Here is an 18,581-nt window from a genome sequence, read left to right on the forward strand (position 1 = left end):
GATTAAATTTTGGCTAACTGCTTGATCTTAAACATTCAGAAAAAAAGTATAACCAATAAATATAGATTTTTTTTTTAATCCCATTAAACCATCCAAGTCTCTGTTTACATTTAAGAACCTCACTTGGAAGTCAGGAGATATCATCTGGACTGCCTTTCCATAAGGATTCGGGAATAGGCCCCCCTTTTTTGCCCAGCTCTTTCTCATAAAGCTAATAAGCTCCCAAAAGACACAAAAAAACAGTTCATCCAAGAAACACCCTCCCTGGACTAAGTTCTTCTTCTAGCCTTAACCAGGCTTAGAAACACCCCTGATCACTAGGGTTTAATCCCTTGTGAAGCTATATATGGCAGGCTCTTTCTCACCAGTGACTTAATACTAGATCCTAAGGAAGCTACACTCGTGTCCCATGTCACTCAATTGGCAAAATTTCAACAAATGTTGTCAGAAATATAAACTGGGTTTTCCCTGAAAGAACAAAGGAGCCTCTACCCCCTGTTTTTCTCAGGAGACTTTGTTTTGGTCAAGGCCCCCTAACTAAACAAGAGCATCATTGGTCACCCTCCCTGGGAAGGACCATACCCTGTTATTTTATCTACTCCTACTGTAGTGCAAGTGGCAGGAGTGAACTCATGGATACATCACACTCACCTCAGACTATGGATGGATTTCTCCAGACACTCCTGGAGTCTCTACTGGCCCTGAAGACCAGGGAGCCAAAGGCCCTGACTAGGCCTGTGAACCTCTAGGGGACCTTAAGCTGCTTTTCAGATACCAACTGGTTCAAACCCACAACAATAGTCTACCTCTGACATTCAAGGTGCTTAAAAATGAGCCACCTTAATCCCAACTTGGTGTCACCTTACCTTGGCATAGTACTTACAACTTGGCCTTTCCAATTTTTTGTCTTGATAAGCTGATTTCTTGCTACTTCTACCTCAATCTTTTCTTTCTTTTATTCACTTATTAGAGAGATAATGGGCACACCAGGGCTTCTAGCCATTGCAAACGAACTCCAGATGCATGTGCCACCATGTGCATCTGGCTTACATGGGACCTAGAGAATTAAACCTGGGTCTATATGCTCCACAGGCATGCACCTTAACCACTAGGCCATCTCCCCAGCCCCTACCTCAATCTTTTATGTTACTAACACTCCTTTGTGTGTGTTCCAGATGCAATTCCAAATGCCAAAAATACAAGAGAAATACTCTAGGACCCACAAGCTGACTTTTGGGCTAAAATATTCTACCATGGGCTCCTAAATAGCTCTCTCCCCAGAAAAATCCTAATTGCTATGGCCTAGCATCGCCCCCTGTCAGCATGAAATAGTTCAGAGTTGCTAATACCTCATTTCCCTAACAACAGTCAGGGTTGCTTCTCAGAGGGGGATTTAAACACTGTAGGAGGCAGCTTTCTGGGCTAGGCAGATCAGGGAAGGAGACACTGGTAATACAAGATAGCAAAGGGGGTTGATGACTTCTTCTTCCTGGCCTGGACAAATTTTCCCACTGTGCTGCCTTGGTGGGCTGCCCTGACAAGCTCCCCCAGTCCTGGGTAGTACTGTATGTTCCTACCCCTCCTGGTAAGTAAGCTCAGGCTGGGTCTGGGACCCTAGAATAGATACTTTCTATTATGGGAGGCCTTTTGTACCTCAGTGGAAGGAAACAGCTCTTCCACTGTAGCTAGCACCTATAGACCCCAAATAAGTGATCAAAAGCCCACCTTCCAAAGATCTGAGAGAGTATGCCCCCGCCCAAAATTCCACCCTCCCTCCTCATGTGAAGCAGACATCCCATACCCCACAGTGTAAGATCTTCCCCTTCCTACTTCTCCTCAAGAAGGCTTAACTACCTGGTCTTTCTCTTATGAGGCACTCCAGAGCTCCCTCCCCACTTCTTTTCTCTGAGTCCCACCACCTTCTGATTAGCATTAATAAAACTTTGGACTCAAAAAGAAACTGTCTCAGTGGTTTTCTAGATTTTGAACCTAAAACTAACGATGCCACTCCAGGTATAAGATACATTTTATCTTTTACTATTTTTCTTTCATTTACACTCACTTTCACAGATGGCACGCAAATACATTTTTAGAACAATCGAATCAATTCTCCCCTACATCTCAAGTCAAGCTCTAAATGCCAGGCACACCTCCCCAGAGGTAGCCCTGTCCCAGTTTGCTGGGTGTTCTAAACTCTCTTCAGTTCTTCATGCAGTCATGCATGAACCTGCAAAACATGGAGTGCAGAGCTTTTACAAAAATTGCTTCAGGAATGGAGAGATGGTGCAGCAGTTAAGGTACTTGCCCACAAAGACTGATGACTTGGGTTCTATTTCTCAGAATCCACATAAAGCCAGATGTATCAAGTAGCACCTGAGTCTGGGGTTTGTTTGCCATAGCTAGAGCACTTGGAATTCTCATCCTCTCTGTCTTTTCTCTCTCTGCTTGCAAATATATGAATAAAAATATTTTCCAAAAAAAATGTTTCATAGGATGCCCATCCATTTAGCTATCCTAAATTTGTATTTTTAAAATTTATTTATTTTTTATTAACACTTCCATGATTGTAAACATTATTGCATAGTAATGCCCTCCCCCCCCCCACTTTCCCCTTTGAAACTCCATTCTCCATCATACCTCCTCCCCCTTTCAGTCTCTTTTATTTTGATGTCATGATCTTTTCCTCCTGATATGATGGTCTTGTGTAGGTAATGTCAAGCACTATGAGGTCATGGATATCCAGGCTATTTTGTGTCTTGGGGGGAGCACATTTCAAGGAATCCTACCCTTCCTTTGGCTCTTACATTCTTTCTGCCACCTCTTCCATGATAGACCCTGAGCCTTGGAAGGTGTGATAGAGATATTACAGTACTGAGCACTCCTGTCACTTCTTTCCAGCACCATGATGCCTTGTGAGTCATCCCAAGGTCACTGCCATCTGAAAAGAGAAGATTCTCTACCAAAAGTGAGAGTAGCATTAATATAAGGGTATGAATATTAATAGAAGTGCTTACTTGGCAGTTTGATAAGCATAGTATATACACTAAATTTATATTTTCATCAAAATTATATACAAGCTCATAACTTACAAAGTCAACTAAGTAAACAATAGTGAAGTCAAACCGCCCCTCCAGTCCCATTTCTTTCTTTTTAGAGGCATTTCTTCCAGCCATGGGTATCATCTGAATGTGCAGAGTCCCTCAGAGGCATGATTCAAATACTTTGTCCCAAGGGACTGCTAGTGTTCTGGGATGTCAGACTCTCTGAGAGGTGACACCAAGCTGAAGGAAGTAGATCACTGTGGGTAGGTTCTTATGAGCGCTGTCCACGACTGCTTCCTGTTATGTTCTGTTTCCTGGTTGGCCATGAAATGAGCAGTTCTCCACAACTTGTTCCTGCTTCCAGTGCTCTGCCTGCATGCACTGGCTAAGCAGCCATGAGCTCAACCCTCTGGATGATTGAACCAAGATAAACCCCTCCTCTTTTCATGTTGTCTTCTTAGATATTTCACCCCCAAAATGAAAAGTAATCAATACACCAGCTTGAGGAGTATTTTCTTCCTACTTTATAATAGGCTGCTCCTTCTCTTTCTTTACTTTTAGAAATTAACTGATGTCCTTCCATACAAGATGGCATCTGGCTATCTTTTCTCCTATCCATTCTCACAATCCCAGCATGCTCAGAGCACAGGTTTTTTGTTTTTGTTTTTGTTTTGCTTTGTTTTGTTTTGTCTTTCGAGGTAGGGTCTCACTCTAGCTCAGGCTTACCTGGAATTCACTATGTAGTCTCAGGGTGGCCTTGAACTCACGGTGCTTCTCCTACCTCTGCCTCTCGAGAGCTGGGATTAAAGGTGTGTACCACCATGCCCAGCTTTCAGAGCACAACTTTAATGAGGTCAGTACTTGGGATGCATGGTGATTACTTTGATGCAATCCATGGCTGAATTATGTGGTAAATTATGATTCAATCCCCCCATACAAATTTCTGATTTCTCTAGATTTAACAGGATATTTTTCATCATTTTCTTATTTTCCAAAAGAACTTCCTGCCAGTTGTTTGAATTGCTTTGCAGTGTGCTCAGACACTCAGTCTGTCAATTGCATCTTCTTGAAGAATCCTCTCTTGTAACCTCATTTGCTCATCTGTGTTCCTTTTCTCCTAAGTGTACCATTGCCTTCCAGAGAGCTTTCACTCCAACCCCGATCATTCTCTTCACTTCTCTATACTGAGTCTCCTGCCCCCTGAATCCCTGTGTGTCTCTTGCTTTGTTTTCTATTCCACCTTAATGCATTCTCTGGCAGATTCCTGATAAAGGGTACATAGGAGTAAAATTCTAATATATTAAATGTCTAAAAATAAATTTATTTTACATTGGTCATTAATTGGCAAATTGTCTGAGTATAATTCTAGATATAATTGCTTACCTTGAAATTTTTTTTGAGAGACACGGAGAGAGAGAGAACTATCAAGTCAGGGCCTCAGCCACTGCCATTGAACTCCAGATGCTTGCGCCACCTAGTGGGCATGTGCAACCTTGCACTTGCCTCACCTTTGTGCATCTGGCTTATATGGAGAAGTAGAACATGGGTCTTTAAGCTTCATAGACAAGCACCTTAACTACTAAGGCATCTCTTCAAGCCTACTTTGAAAATTTAAAGCAGTACTCCACTGTCATCTACCTTCCAAAATTACTATTAAGAAATCCAAACTAGTTTTCTTCCTAATCTTCTGTTATAATCAGTTGATTGGAGGAAATATATATATATTCTTGTTTTTGTAACCAATTATTGGAATGAAAAACACCAAGTATTAGCCAGTCATGGTGGTACATTCCTGTAATCTTAATACTTAAGAAGTGGAAGGAAGAGGATCAGAAGTTCACAGAAATTGCTGGTAGGAATCACCCAACCAAGAACAGCTTGTGAGGAAAAAAAAAAAGATGTTTATTTAGGCTTACAGGCTCAAGGGGGAAGCTCCATGGTGGCAGGGGAAACGATGGCATGAGCAGAGGGTGGACATCACCCCTTAGCTAACATCAGGTGGACAACAGGAACAGGAGAGTATGCCATAGTGTATATACTATGCTTATGCTACCATCGGGAAACTGGCTATGACACCTATAAGCCCACCCCCAACAATACACTGCCTCCAGGAGGCTTTAATTTCCAATTGCCATCAACTGGGGAAACTAGCATCCAGAACACCTAAGTTTTGGGGACACACTTGAATCAAACCACCACATTCCACCCCTACCCCCCATAAACTGATATCCACACATGATATAAAATACAGTGCATTCAGTATGACTTTAAGAGTCCCCATAGTTTTTGTCAATCCTAATAATGTTCAAACAGCCCCATACTCCAATGTCTTTTAACTGAGCCATAATACCAAAAAAATCCCCCCAAAACCATAATGGCACAGAATGAACATTCATATTGCAAAAGATAACATTGGGCATAGCAAAGAAATATTCGAGCAATACATGATTTAATTAGGCAAACACCAAATTCTGTAGCTCCAAGTCCAACAACCCTAGCCAGTGACAAGTCTCCAAGTCCGATAATTCTAACCAGCAACAAGTCTCTGGAGTTTCAATTCTGCCCCTCCAGCTAGGCTACTCACAGTGCTGGAAAACTTCATCATGGGCTGGCAGCTTTCCTTAGCAGATGTCTGGTGATCCTGGCATCTCCACTGGGTCTCCACTGCAATCCAGGGTTCATCCTCATAGCCCCATGGGGTCTCCATGCAGGCATCCAGCAAACCTACTTCACACTGCCCATGGCCATTTCCAAAACACAAGACCGTGTTGCAAATTCAACCCTCTTTTTCCTGCATTTCTTATATCCCACAATACCAGATAGGGTGCCAATTTGTTAATCCAGGGGGAAATAAAGCAGACTTTGAAGAACAGGACACTCCTTGAGCATTCAGGCCTCTTCTTTCAACTCTGACCAGAATAGTCCATCAAGCTGTGCTTACATCACTGCAAGGCATCTCTTAGGCCAAGGTTTCAAATCCTTCTACATTCCTCTTGAAAATCAACTCCAAAAGGCCAAAGCCACATAGTCAGGCATCTAGAAGCAATCCCACTCTTCAGTACCACTTTACTGTTGCAGTCAGATTCTCATTGGTGGTAGAAATCACCCAACCAAGAGCAGCTTGTGGGGAAAAAAGAGGTTTATTTTGGCTTATAGGCTAAAGAGGGAAGCTCCACTGTGGCAGGGGAAATGATGGCATGGTGGACATCACCCCCTGATCAACATCAGGTGGACAACAGGAACAGGAGATATACCTTAGTTTATGGGGGACACCTGAATCAAACCACCACAGTCATCCTTGGCTACTTAGTAAATTCAAGAAGGGCCTGGTATACATGAGTTTGTCTCAAAAACAAGGAACAAAATGAGCCAGTACTATACCCTTGGTCGTGCTCCTATAGGTTTCCTGTTGTTAAGTTGAAACTGTATTCTAAGAGCAAAAGTGATACATGTCACCTGTAGGGTAAGGAAGTTCAAAAATAGTGTGCTGCCTCCGACCCAGTTTTCCTCTGCCATAACTAGCTGAGGGCACACATCCAAGTGGCGTATCTACGAGGTAGAGTGGAGCCACCTGAAATACATGAGACTTTGCATAAGTGAAAAATAAGCTGGCTGGCTTTGTTAAACCACTAAGATTTTTGAGGATCCTCGATCACAGCAGCCAGCACTAATATTCCTGGCAAATAAATACACCAGTAGCCTGGAATTTAACACGGGGGGAAATTTAACCATTGTATGGAATACTAAGTTGGTCCTGAAGACTCACAGACTTCATTTCTGGAAAATCTTACTTCATTCACTATTGCCTCTCTAGTTTTCTCTGGAATCCTTCTTAAATTCCTAGTACTTAGTTATTGGACCTCCTTAGTAGGTCCTGTAATTTCATATTTTTTAATAGAAACCATATGAGAGGACTGAGGAGGTGGTTCAGCAGCTAAAGGCACTTGCTTGCAAAGCTTGCCTGCCTGGGTTCAGCTCTCCAGGACTCACCTAAGCCAGGTTCAGAATGTAGTACAAGTGTCTGGAGCTCATTTACAGCAACAAGGGGCCTTAGGGCACTCATTTGTTTTCTCTCTCTCAAATATATAAAAGAAAAGAAAAAAATTACATGGGGCCAGAGAAAAGGCTTAGCGGTTAAGACACTTGCCTGTGAAGACTGAGGACCCAGGTTCTATCCCCCAGTATCCATGTAAGCCAGATGCAGAAGGTGGCACATGCATCTAGAGTTCATTTGCAGTGGCTAGTCTCTAGCACACTCATATTCTCCCTCCCTCTCTCTCCCTCTCTCCCTCTCTCTCTCTCTCTCTCTCTCTCTCTCTCTCTCTCTCTCTCTCTCTCTCTCTCTCTCTCTCCTCCCCCCCCTCCCTTCCTATCTCTCTCCCCCTCTTTCTCTCCAGTAAATAAGTAAATAATTTTTTTTTCTGAGGTAGGATCTCACTCCAGCCCAGGCTGACCTGGAATTCACTATGTAGTCTCAGGGTGGCCTCAAACTCACAGCGATCCTCCTCCCTCTGCCTCCTGAGTGCTGGGATTAAAGGTATACACCACCACACATGGCCTAAATAGTTTTTGTGGTTGTTGCTGTTGGTTTTTCAAGGTAGGGTTTCACTCTAGCCCAGGCTGACCTGGAATTCACTATGTAGTCTCAGGGTGGCCTCGAACTCATAGCGATCCTCCTGCCTCTGCCTCCCGAGTGCTGGGATTAAAAGCATGCACCACCACGCCCGGCTAAATAATATTTTTTAAAGCCAGAAATGGTGTTGCACACCTTTAACTTTAGCACAGGCAGTCATAGGAGGATCAGCATGAGTTTGAGGCCATGCTAAAACTACATAGTGAATTATAGGTCAGCCTGAACTAGAATGAAATCATACCTCTAAAAAAAAAATAAAAAATAAAAAACATACAAATTTATTTAACCCAATCATTGAAAAAACATGTTAAAAGGAAATTATGCTTCATCCTTTCCCACTTTACATTAGAAAATAATAAGTGTCATTGCTAACAATGGCATGAGGACCTCATGCTCTTCTGATGAAATGTGCATTGTTACAATTTTTCTGGATGACAGTTGGGTAGTAGGAATCCAGAGCTGGGCTGGGCGACATTGAAATCTTCTTGTCCTCTGTTTCATCAGTTACATGCCAAGTGCTCCATACCCAATATGGCTAGTGGGTCCATATTAGTCAGATACAGAGATACAGAATGGTTCTATAATACAGAATGATCTTGTTTTCTTTTTTTCCTTTGCCTTGTGTGCAGTGTGGCATGTAGATGTGTTTGTGCGTGTGTGGCATGTGATAGCATGCGTGGTATATATACATACATGAGCCCTTGTAGTGCTCTGTGCACTCACCAGCAGTTCCATTCCTCTGCAGTGGCCGGAGCCACATGTGGGTGTCCTGCTCCAGTGCTCTTCTGCCTGTTCATACGTGAGCTGGAGTCTCTTACTGACATTGAGGCCAGCTGTTCTGCATGAGCCTGAGTGAATCCTGGTCTCTGCTCCCCTGCAGGACTGGGGTACAGACACATGTGGCCATGCCTTGCTGTTTACGTGGGATCTGGAAATTCAAATTCTGTCAGTCTCAGTCCTTCTAGATCCCTCATGCGTGTGCAAGAAGTGAGCTTAATAGCTGAGCCATCTCTCCATCCCTCTTTTTAAAATTTATTTGCATATACTAATTGTAACATGCTTGATTTTATAAAGATAACTTTGTCCAAGTACATCATACATTTTGACTTATATTAGGTCCCATATCCTCTCCCCTTTTTCTCCAAACATCCTTCCACTCTTAGCTACTCTCTTTCCTTCTCTCAGTCTCCTATACATAGCTATATAAAATCTAGGATACATAAATGTGTGTCTCTGAGTGAGTCTGGCTTACTTTGTTTAATAAGATAATCTCTAGTTATAATTTTATATAATCTATCTGCAAATTCTTGGTAATATTTCCTGAGTTATTAGAGTCTTTGCCTATGCTTATAAATTGAAAGGTTTTGCCTTAGCAGTTCCAGTTCTTAGGTTAAGATCATTGATCCATTTTCAATTTTGTATGAGATGAGAGAGATCTAGTTTTTTCTTCTACGAGTACATATCCAATTTCACAGAACCATTTGTTGAAGAAGCTGTCTCTTCTACACTGTATGTTTTTGGAATCTTTGTCAAAAATCAAGTAGCTGAGGGCATGAGAGATGGCTTAGTGGATAAGGCATTTGTCTGCAAAGCCGAAGGACCCCAGTTTGATTCTCCAGGACCCACATAAGCCAGATGCACAAGGAGGTGCATGCATCTGGAATTTGTAATGGTTGGAAGCCCTGGCACACCCATTCTCTCCCTCTTTCTCTCTCTCTTTCTCCTCCACTCTCTCTCTCTCTCTCTCTCTCTCTCTCACACACACACACACACACACACACACACACACACACACACTACCTCTTTCTCTCTCAAATAAATAATATATGCTTTTAAAAAATCAAGTGACTGAAAATTCAGGCATGGTGGCACACACCTTTTAATCCTAGCACTCAGGAGGCAGAGATAGGAGGATCATTGTGAGTATGAGGTCAGCCTAAAACTGCGGAGTGAGTTCCAGGTCACCCTTGGCTAGAGTAAAACCATACCTTGGAGAAAAAAAAAAAAAAAAAAAAAAAAAAAGATCAGTCTCTATTTTGATGTCATGATCTTTTCCTCCTGTTATGATGGTCTTGTGTAGGTAGTGTCAGGCACTATGAAGTCATGGATATCCAGGCCATTTTGTGCCTGGAGGAGCACGTTGTAAGGAGTCTTACCCTATCTTTGGCTCTTACATTCTTTCTGCCACCTCTTCCACAATGGACCCTGAGCTTGGAAGGTGTGATAGATATATTTTCATGCTGAGCACTCCTCTGTCACTTCTCAGCACCATGGTTCCTTCTGAGTCATCCCAAGGTCACTGCTATCTGAAAAGAGAAGCTTCTCTAACCAAAAGTGAGCATGGCATTAATATATGGGAGGGGGAGGAGATATGATGGAAAGTGGAGTTTCAAAGGGGAAAGTTGGGGGAGGGAGGGAACTACCATGGGATATTATTTACAATTATGGAAGTTGTCAATAAAAATTTTTAAAAAGACGCTGACTATAGTTGTGTAGGTTTGTATCTGGTTCCTCTATTTGATTCTATTGATTTATGAATCCATTTTTGTGCTGGTACCATTGCAGTTTTTGTTACTATGGCTTTGCAATAACTTAAAATTAGGTATCCTGATATCTATAGCATTGTTCTTTTTGTACAAGATTGCTTTGGCTATCCAAGGGCTTTTGTGTTTCCATATGAATTTTCAGATTGTTTGTTCTTTTTCAAGAGGAATGTCATTGGAATTTGGGTGGGGACTGTATTGATTTGTAGATGACTTGATAATATAGCCATTTCATTATTTTAATTCCACTAACACATGAACATGGGAGGTCTTTCCACCTTCTAGTGTCTTTTTCAATTTTTTCCCAATTCTCTCAATTTTTCACTGAAGAGATATTTCATTTCCCTGGTGCTTATTCCTGGGTATCTTCTGGAAGCTATTATGAATGAGCTTGTTTTCTGATTTTTTTCTCAGTATTAGTAAATACTAATTGTTGGTATGCTAAATTTATATCCAACTACTTTGCTGACAGTGTTTAGAGTTGTAAGAGTTTTATGGAAGGGTCTTTCAGGTATATTATGTACAGGATTATATAATTAGAAAATATGGGTATTTTGATTTCTCCATTTCCTAATTGTATCCATTTGATGTCATTTTCCTGACTTATTGCTATAGCTAAGATCTTAAGGACTATTTGAAAAAGAGAAGATAAAGTATCTTGTCCTTATCTCATTCTAGATTTTGAAAGAAATATTTTCATTTCTCCCCTGGTAAGTGCAATATTGGAAATAGGTTTGTTGTATGTACACTATAGTGTGTTGAGATATATTTGATCTATTCTCAGTTTCTGCAAGACTTTTATCATGAAGGGATGTTTAACTATGTCAAAGGCTATTTCTGCATCTATTGAAATAATCATGTAATTTATGTACTCAAGTCTATTAACGTAATGTATTACATATATGGTCCCATATGCTGGCAAAGATGTGGGGAAAGGGAACTGTTTGCACATGTTGAACCATCTTTACATACCTGGAATGAAGCTACTTGCTCATATTGAATGATAATTTTGTTTTGTTTTGTTTTGTTTTTCTGAAGTAAAGTCTTACCCTGGTCCAAGCTGACCTGGAACTCATTCTGTAGTCCTAACCTGGGCTTAAATTCATAACAATCCTTCTACCTCAGCCTGTCTGGGAGCCAGTACCATCGCAGCCTCGCATGTGCTGGCACCACCATACCCAGCTTGAATAATCTTTTTATATGTAGGTCAATTCAATTTGCATTTTATTTATTTGTATATAAATTTGTATTTTATGGGGATTTTTTTTAATTTTTTTATTTATTTATTTGAGAGCGACAGACACAGATAGAAAGACAGAGGGAGAGAGAGAGAATGGGCGCGCCAGGGCTTCCAGCCTCTGCAAACAAACTCCAGACGCGTGCGCCCCCTTGTGCATCTGGCTAATGTGGGACCTGGGGAACCGAGCCTCGAACCGGGGTCCTTAGGCTTCATAGGCAAGCGCTTAACTGCTAAGCCATCTCTCCAGCCCTTTATGGGGATTTTTTAACCTATGTTCATTATAGAGACTGGCCTATAATTTTCTTTTTGGTTGTTGTTTTCTTATCTGGTTTTGGTAGCATGGTAATAGTAGCTTCATAAAATGATTGTGGTAGCATTCCTTCCATTTTTATTTAATAGATTAGTTTGAGTCTCATTATATTAGTTCTTCCTTAAAAATCTAGTAGAATTCACTAACAAATTCACCTGGGCCCGAGAGTTTTTGTTTTGTTTTTAATTTGGGAGACTTTTAATTATAGCTTTAATATCATTGCTTATTCAAGATATATTTAAGTTGTTAAAATATACTTATTCTAGAAATATTTTAAATTTATTTGGAAGTATATGTGTGCATGAAAGAAAGAGGGAGAAAGGCTACAACACACATGTGGAGCTCAGAGAACAACCTCAAGGTGTCTATGCTACTCTTCTACCTTTTTGAAACAGGTTCTTATTTCTGCAAATTAGTGTCCGTCTAGCTAGCTTTTAAGCTTTGCAGTCTCCTGACTCCACCTCCCATTGTAGACATGCTGGGATCACAGGTGTATGTGTCAGTTTGCATACAGATTTAATGAGTGCTAAGGAGGATCAAACCTGGGTCAGCAGGCTATGAAAACAAATATCATTCACCTTTGTACCATCTCTCCAGCCCCATATTCTAGGATTTTTTTAAACTTTCCTCCTGTTTTCTTTCAGGACTTATTCATCATCCAGTAGTGGGCTGTAGTACCTTCTTATTGCTAAGACAAAGTGCCCAACCAAAAGCTGCTAATAGGAGGATAGATTTTATTTTGACTAGTCTTGAGGGGAAGTTTCAGCATGGCAGAGCAGAGGCTATACTTCACATCTTGCCACAGCAGTTGGTAGAAAGCAACAAGAGTGAGCTAACTCTTACAAGAAGAAGCTCCTAGTACGTAATACTCTAAAGCCTGCTACCCTGAAACACCTCTTCCAACAGGGTTCCACCCCCCATTTCCATCAGCTGGGAACAAAGCATTAAACACACATGAGACTGTGGGAGACATTTCACATTCAAAACTCCACAGTGAGTTTTCATATGTTCTATAGGTTCTCTTGCTGATGGTTTCTAGTTTTGTTCTATTGTAATCAGATAAAGTATAAGAAATTATTTTAATTTTACTATATATGTTAAGACTTACTTTATGTCCTAAAATATGTTCTATTTTAGGAAAAGTCTATGGACTATTGAGAAGAATGTGTAATTATAGTATGCTCAGAAGCAGTATTATTAGGAAAGGATATAACTATTTAGAAACTATTAATGAGTGGTATCCAATAAATCTTCATGAGGGCTTAGATAGATTGTGCAGGGCTGTAATCCCTACACATAGAAGAGGTTATCTGGAACCCCTGTAGATGCCTGTTGAGTTCATTTGGTCTATAATGCCATGTAACTCTGATTTTGTTCATCAACATTTTTTATTTTTGTCCTGGTAACCCATACAAACTGGTGAAAGTGATGCATTGAAGTAATTCAGTATTACTGTGTTGATACAATCTATGTCTTTACATCCAGTAGTATTGGTATTAGTAAAATTGTGCTCTCCTGTTCAGTGCTAATACATAAATACACACACATGCACACACACACACACACATATTAGAACTATGGAATATTCTCTTGTTGGCTCATTCCCTTAAACAATATAAAGTGACCTTCTTTATTTATTCTTTTTCTTAGACATTAGCACTGCTGCACTTGCTTGCTTTCCAGCTCCATTTGCTTGGCATGCCCCCCTTTTTTTAAAAAAAAAAATTATTTATTTATTTATTTATTTGAGAGCGACAGACACAGAGAGAAAGATAGATAGAGGGAGAGAGAGAGAATGGGCGCGCCAGGGCTTCCAGCCTCTACAAACGAACTCCAGACATGTGCGCCCCCTTGTGCATCTGGCTAACATGGGACCTGGGGAACCGAGCCTCGAACTGGGGTCCTTAGGCTTCACAGGCAAGCGCTTAACCGCTAAGCCATCTCTCCAGCCCCCCCTTTTTTTTTTAACCAATCCTTTCACCCTAAGGATATGTTTATCTTTCCTAGTGAGGTGTGTTTCTCATAGGCAAGAAAGAGATGAGCCTGTATTTTTTTTTTATCCGATCTGCTAGCCTGTGTCTTTCAGTTAAAATGAAGACCATTAACATCCAGAGTTATTGAAAGGTATAAATTAATTCCTGTCATTTTGTTGTTTGTAATGCTAAGCTTTCATTATATAGCCAAAGTTGGCCTTGAACACTGATGTTCCTACTTCAGCCATGCACAATCTACCAATCCCCTATGTTTCACTGGATATCATTCTTTGCCGGATTCTAGTCACACAGTTTTTCTAATAACCTTGCTTCTAAGAATATGCTATAAAGAATATTAGAAGTATTGAAAACAATTGTAAGAATGGAAAGAATCCAAACTTTTACATAAAGAGAGGTCTAAATCATTGCATACTCATATGAAGGTATAGTATATAGCCTCTAAAATATGGTTTGGGTTTAATTCCATGGGAATATGCCAATAAATGCTGCAAACCAAATAGATAAGCCATCATGGTTATTAATGCACAGCATGAGAAAAAAAATGTTTTAAATTTATGTTACCAATCATGGTAATGATAGTGATTTTGGGCAACATTTTCTGTCATACATACATGTATTTATTACTTTTATAGTAACAGGAAATAAAAAAAATATGTTTTGTTAGTATATGTTTGATTCTGAATTATGAAACAATAATTGTGCCCATTTTAAGTAATTGTTTCATTTGAAATTTACTGACAGTTGAAATGTTTATATATATAGCATCATATTACATATGTATGAGCAGCACATCTCTATGTATATATGTGAAGACTTGGTATAAAACAGAGTTAAATCCAAATGGCTCAAAGGAACTGAAATTTTTAAATAAAGGAACAATTGATAGAAACATTGGCATAATTGAAGAAGCAAATTAGTTTTCTAGAACTGAGTGGGAAGTCACTGCTTTTTCTAGGGACCAAGGGACAAGAGACAGAAACATGTACCAGAGCTCAGTAAGTACTAGAACATTGATGGAGGTTCTGGATTACCCAGCAGAATTTTCAGTCATGAGAAGACATAGCAGCTGCCAAAATCACAGCACCCAGCAGGAAAGGAGCAGAGAAGAAAGCAGGTTCTTTTCTCGCACCCTAGTATCACATGCTGGAATCAACAAGGGAGAATTTAAAGTGAAGTCTGAGGAGTCTGCCTCCTGCAGTACAGAACAGGGCTGAATAGGACAAAGAATTAGAGTTGGAAGCAGGTTGGGAAATGGAGAAAATTCAGACTATGAATGTGTATATCTATGTATGAATTCACTCAACCATATTTATATGTGGCATACATATGAGAAATGCTAATCGTTGGTATATAGTTACTCATTTCATTGCTGTGACCAAATTCCTGACAAAAAGCAGCTTGTGGCAGTTACTGTCTCATTGCTGGAATAAAACACCTGGCCAGAAACAGCTGATGGAAGGAAAGGGTTCAATTAAGCTTACAGTCTCAACAGGAAGTTCCACTGTGGCATGGCTTAGCAAGACAACTGAATGTTACATCTTGTCACATCAGCTGGGAGGAAGTTGCAAGAGTGAGCTGGCTCTGAACATCCAGATGGCTGAGCCTCAAGGCCCAATCCCCAGTGACACACCTCTTCCAGCAAGGATCTACCTGCTGGGGATAGAGCCTGAGGTTTAATCATATGTGTGTTTTCCAGTTTATAATATAAGTCTTCAAAATATTAACTAATGATCCTCTGGATTTCATTTATACCTATTTTAATAACCTCTTTTGTCTCCAATTTGATTCATTTGGGTCTTCTCACCTTCCTTTGGTTAGTTTAGCTAGTTTGTTGATCTGTTTTATCTTTTCAAAGAACCAAGTCTTTCTCCCACTGATTCCTTACAGTGTTTCCTTAACTTTTTACTTCATTAATTCCTTCCCTCATCTTTATTATTTCTTTCCATCTGTTAATTTTGAGTTTTGATGGCTCTTACTATTCTTAGACCTTAAATCTCATCATCAGGATACATGCTTTAGATCTTTTTTTCCCTACCATGATGGGCTTTACCTCCTCAAACTGTAGCACAAAACAAGCACTTCCTCCCTTAAGTTGCTTCTTGTCAGGTATTTGATCATAGCAATGAGAAAAGAACTAAAGCAGGACATTGGTGCTAAGAAATAAGGCCATTGGTGTGATAAGCCTGACCATGTGGTTCATAGGCATTGGAACTGGTTTGCCAGAGGAATGCAGAAGAGTTTGGAACTTTGGGCTAGGAATACTCTAAATGCTCTAACCAGAGATTAATGGGCCATTCAGATGGGAATTTGGAAGATCAGAATGCCAAGAGAAATGTAAATAGTGGAGGTCTGGTTGATAAGGTTACAGAAGGGAGAAAGACTCTATTAGGAACCTGGCTAGAGGCTATCCATGTTATATTGTGCCAAAGAATCTGGCTTCATTCTGCCTATGCCTTCAGAACATGAATGGCGCAAAATTCAAAAGTAATGCACTAATTTGTGTGGTAGAGGAAATGTCCAGACAGAATAGTATTCAATCTGTGTCACAGTTATTGCTCACTGCTATGAAACAGGTATGCATTAGAGTCATGAGCGAGTGAAGTAAAAAATGTGAAAATGGGGCTGGAGAGATGGCTTAGCGGTTAAGCGCTTGCCTGTGAAGCCTAAGGACCCCTGTTCGAGGCTCGGTTCCCCAGGTCCCACGTTAGCCAGATGCACAAGGGGGCGCACGTGTCTGGAGTTCGTTTGCAGAGGCTGGAAGCCCTGGCGTGCCCATTCTCTCTCTCCCTCTATCTGTCTTTCTCTCTGTGTCTGTCGCTCTCAAATAAATAAATAAATAAATAAATAAATAAATAAATAAATAAATAATTTTTAAAAAATGTGAAAATGTGTCATTGTGTGGAAGCAATTTTGGGTTTTGAATAAGGCAGGTACCAAGAAAGAATCTATAATTGTTGAAGAAATCTGCACTTTCAAAAAGTAAATTCTGTGCTGGAGAGATGTCTTAGTGGTTAAGACACTTGCCTACAAAGCCAAAGAACCAACCCAGGTTTGACTCCCCAGGACCCACATAAGCCAGATGCACAAGGGGGTTTGTGCATCTGGAGTTCATTTGCAGTGGCTAGAGGCCCTGGAATACCTATTCTCTCTCCCTACCTTTCTCTCTCTGACTATTTCTCTGTCTCTCAGATAAATAAATAAAATAAGTAAACTCGAGGGCTGGAGAGATAGCTCAGCAGTTGAGGTATTTGCCTGCAAAGTCTAAGGACATGAGCTCAATTCCCCAGTACCCACGTAAAGCCAGATGCACAGGTGGCACATGTGTCTAGAGTTCATTTGCAGTGGCTGAAGGCCCTGATGTGCCCATTATCTCTCTCTATCTCACTCTCATAAATAAATAAATATTTTAAAAAAGCAAATGCCAGTGTCGCACTAGGACTATGGGAAAGGTTCCTTGAGGACAAGACTCCACCAATCAGAAACTATCTTATTTTTTAAACTTTATATGTTTATTTAGTGTGTGTAGGGGTGGGGCATGCATCACACTCATGCCACAGTACACATGTGAAGGTTAGAGAGTTGCTCCTTGCCTTCCACCTTGTTTTCAGACCGTGTCTCTCATCATTGTTTCCTGCTCCATTTGTAAGCTTCAAGGAAATCTGCTGTCTCTACCTCCCTTCCCTGGGAGACCATATGCCCATCATAGCATCTAGCTTTTATATGTGGTTTTAGGATCTAAACTCAGGTACTAAGATTTGTGTGACAAAAGCTTTATCCACTGAGACATTTCCCCAGCCCTAACACCATCTACTGAAAATCCTAATTCATTTAAAAGTAGAAAGCCTAAGTTGAAGGGACTCCCTACTCAAACACAACCACTTATGGAAGTGCTTCACAGGGACAGCCTAGAAGGCACACAGAGGCTGATGTAACTAAGATGACCAGGCTCCATCTCAAGCTAGCACCAGAACTTGACAGCATTGTTGATGTGATGCTGGTTTTGCATGCATGAATAATGCAGGATTGCCTTGCCAGTGTCCAGCCCTGGCTTGAAGGAGGGTCCCCGAAGAGAGGTGTGAAAGGGAGCAGCGAAATAACGACTCGAAGTCAAGTTCTGGTGCAAGCTGACAGGCTAATGTTGAAGGCAGTTGAGTTTTTCCGTCTTTCTCTTTTTTTCTTTCTTTCTTTCTCTCTCTCTCTCCCTCTCTCTGCCACAGCTCTTAGCCTCAGTCTTTTATTTTCTGATCACGTCATGCAAGAACAAACTTCAAGAAAGGTACAATTTCACAGAATTCATAGAAACTTTTTGTTATTCCTTATCATCAAACAATCCCATAACTATTCACCTCAAGTAAAGTCGTCATGCCCCTGTAATGATTAACTGTTTTCACATTTTCCCCATGTATGTGTGGTCAAGCACTTGTGATTTCCTGGACTTCTATTTTCAATTACTCTATTAAAGGTGAGAGGCAAAACAACCACAAATGGGGCTTCCCATCATTAATCACTGATCCGGCAGATCCATTTATCCTTTAATTATTTATTTTGAAGTTTCCTTTTTACGTCCCTCCAATACTTAGACTTTGGTCCCCCCAATTGAACTATTTCTGACTTCGGTTGTTTTTCTGTAAGGGTTCCTGGTAAAGAGTCAATTGCAATTGCCACCATTTAGAAAAATTAGTCATATAACAATGTTTACGTTGTTCCAGGAGGTTCATTGTTTCCTCCTAAGTTTACTGTACTCCATGCCTGACTTTCTTTAAGGCCTTTAAGGAAAACAATTATCTTTGACCCATTTTCTTGTTTTTCCAATTCTATGC

The sequence above is a fragment of the Jaculus jaculus genome, chromosome 19, assembly GCF_020740685.1.
Source record: "Jaculus jaculus isolate mJacJac1 chromosome 19, mJacJac1.mat.Y.cur, whole genome shotgun sequence".
In the NCBI taxonomy this organism is placed as follows: Eukaryota; Metazoa; Chordata; class Mammalia; order Rodentia; family Dipodidae; genus Jaculus; species Jaculus jaculus.